We start from the raw sequence: 3,525 nt of genomic DNA, 5'->3' as shown, positions 1-3,525 counted from the left end.
ACAAAAATAATGATTTTTTTTTTATTTCTCAACTATCTCTTTTTATATGATGCTTGTTCTACCGTTTCACCACAATTCTACAAATTTGAACAGAATTTTGTTTATGGTGATAAACGTGGAGCCTACAATAAGATGTGAATTTTTTTCCACATATGAGAATTTATAGTGAGAGTAACTCGTGAAAGATAGATCTAACCGATTTATTCATCAATAACAATAAATGAGACAATAAATCCAGGTACATTTTCATTGCAACAAATTTCTATAAGATCCTTCAAGTTGTTACTATTTTCATCCAAATGAGACACCTGAAATTACTTTCACAACCATTTCATTGACCACATTTAACTATCACACGTGGTTCAGATCTGTGTAGATGTGTCTAAAATCAAAGAATAAAATTAGATTTATTGATAGCACCTTACTCAAATCAGTTTCAACAAATGATTCATATGATGTTTGGACCCGTTACAACATGTTTGTGCTGTCATGGCTACATGGATTCTTGAGCCTAGAAATTTTATAGAGGGGACCGTGGTGTGATAATTCACACGAATTGTAGAAGGATCTCGAACATCCATCTTATAAAGGTGATGTATTTCGGATTGCTGAGCTTGAGGATCTGTTCAGCACAAAGCATGGTGAGTTATCCATCATCTCCAACGTGTGCCAATTTGTTTCACTTTATTTTTGGTAAACCTCGACACAGTATCGAATTAAGTGTGTATCAATATCTCAGTTCGGTAAGCAAATATGACTCCTCTAAAAAAGAGTAGGCTCGACCTGAATATTACTTAGTATTTGTGTCGAAAATGCAAGAAATATATGAAATGTTTGAATTGTGGCAAATAATAAAGAATTATAATAAAAGAAAATAAATAAAATATATGAAAGCTTTAAATAAAAGAAAGAGTAAACTTAAAACTGAAAGAAAATAAAATAACAATAAAATATTAAAAACACAAAAAATGAATTAAAACGAAAAGAAAACAAAGGAAAATAACATAAAATAGACTCCTAACACTCACATGCACTTACATTCCATGATCTTCCGTTGCATCATTAGGACTGAAATTTTTGCAAAGTTTTATGTGATGATCTAATATTTTATTATGAAAATTCCAGAGCTCTTTTGAATTTCTCCTATTTATAGATCATGAGAATCTTGGCATAGAGCATCTTGACCATGATCTTACTTCTTCCTTTTTCTCATGCTATAACCTTGTCTTGACCATGAAGAATCTTAACTCCCAAGTTTTGACATCTACATCTTCCTTGGTCTTCAAGTTTCATGTTTTCTTCAACTTACTTCTCAAATTTTGCATCCATGTTCTCCACTCAACTTGAAAGTCGAGTAACAGTGGTATCAGTGTTATCAGAACCGAACCGGACCGGCCGGTTCGATCGAAAAATCGATTGAAAACCGTTGAAAATCGGCCGGTTTGAACCCCATATTCCAGTAGACCCATGCGGGTCCATGATGCACCCGCGCGCCAACCAATTGAAAATCGGTGAACCGGTGGTTTGATCGGTTTGGTTAGTAGTTTGGACCGGACCTGCAATTAAACCGGTCAACAGTGGTCAAACCCGTTGAAAACCGACCGGTTTGCACCCCATATTCCAGTAGACCCGCGCAGGTCCACCAATCTATTGAAAACCGGCCGGTTCGCACCCCATATTCCAGTAGACCCGCGCGCCGCCGAACCATAGTAGAAGCTCCTGTCCAAATTACTCCAAAAATGAATGACGCTGGATTCAAACCCAGAGAAGCCAGCAATCACGTCCCCCATCTTACCACTGCGCCAGCAAGCATTTCAATATAATAAATGACAAAAATTAAATATATAATAAAATAAAAGTGAATTTTTATGTTTTTTATCCTTTTAAATATGGATTCACATAGTAACAACATATAGTATACAAATATATTAATATATTGATATTGATTGTGTATGTTTTATTTTTTTTTTGTTCATTAAATTGAGAAAGTATTTTGTACTAGTGACTAATTTATTATCTCATTTTGCACCATAAATTATAGTTTTTCTAGTACTTTTATTTTTATTACTAAAAATTTGTTAAACACACTAAAAATAAAAAAAGATATTTTTATATTAAAAAAAATTATTTTTATCAAAATAATGACACCCAAACAAACACTACATACATTTGAAGGATAATACTTTTTTACTTTTAACTTTCTTCAGCTAAATCCTAAATAAAGATTTCTCCATACCCCTCAAATGACTTTTCTTCCTTTTGGCTTTAGATACACACATGTCAATTTGTTACTATTAACAATGGTTCTTGCTGAACGAGATTGACCCCTTTCTTTTATATGAATCTTCAACCCCATCCACCCAATTTTAAATATTTTCTAGATATCCTTAGTAAGAGAGAGGGTATCAATAACTATTTTAAATTATTTACAAAATTTATTTTATGTCCATTTTTACAATTACAATTCTTCTGTTATTTTTGTTTTTCGATTTTAAATTCTTCTTTCAACATTTATTTTCCATATTCAGTTTTCTAAATTTTCAAATAGTAGAACTCGTTTCTAGTTTCTACCTCCAAACCCATTATACAAAACTACTCTTGTTCACTTCTTGATGATTATTATATACATTAAAATAGAATTTGAACTTCTATTTATTTAAACACACGAATAAATTAACCATTTGATTTCAACCAAGTTAGTTAAATAAAATGGTTATATGCAAGGAGCTTGAATAGGGCTGGTAATGGGTAGGGTAGGGTAGGGTTTGGATCTTACCGTAACTCTACTCGTGAGTTAAAAATTTTATTAAAACTTTACCCTACTCCATTCGCGGGTTGAGAATTTTTTAACTCTAACTCTACTCGCACCCTAAAATTCTAAACCCTATCCTACCCGTAGAAATATTAAATTTGTTCAAAGTAAATATAAAATTCAATAATTTCGAATTTTATACATATTAATAACATAAAAAATAAAAAACTAAGGCTCTAAATTACTAAATTAACTAACTAGTTTTAGTAGTTGTTCATTTATTGTAAATCATTACATAAGGGAGGTTGTAGGTTCAACTCTCACTTCTTTCACTATATACCTAATTTTTATAAAATATGTGTTATATATGAGGTGCGAGTAGGGTATGAGGTACGGGTAGAGTAGGGTAGGATACACTCTAAACCCGTACCCTATTCTATCTACAGGCATATCTGAACCGTACCCTACCCGAACAAGTTAGACCACTATTCTATCCACAGGCATATCTGAACCGTACCCTACCCGAACAAGTTAGACCGAATTAGATACTCGTGAATAAGATATGAATTGTCAGCCCTAAATTTGAAGTTGAAGGTAGATGTGGGTTCATTACTGGTTGGTTCTAATATGCGAGTGTTAAGATACCTATGGTTATAGAGTTTAATCGCCAATAACATAAGTTAACCATTTGCGTCCATGTCCATTATCACTTGATTTCTTTTCCTTTCATCCAAACGCTATAATAAAACTATTTAAGATAAAAAAATATTATA

This window comes from Arachis ipaensis, chromosome B06 (assembly GCF_000816755.2).
Source record: "Arachis ipaensis cultivar K30076 chromosome B06, Araip1.1, whole genome shotgun sequence".
NCBI lineage: Eukaryota > Viridiplantae > Streptophyta > Magnoliopsida > Fabales > Fabaceae > Arachis > Arachis ipaensis.
This window is presented reverse-complemented; position numbering follows the sequence as displayed.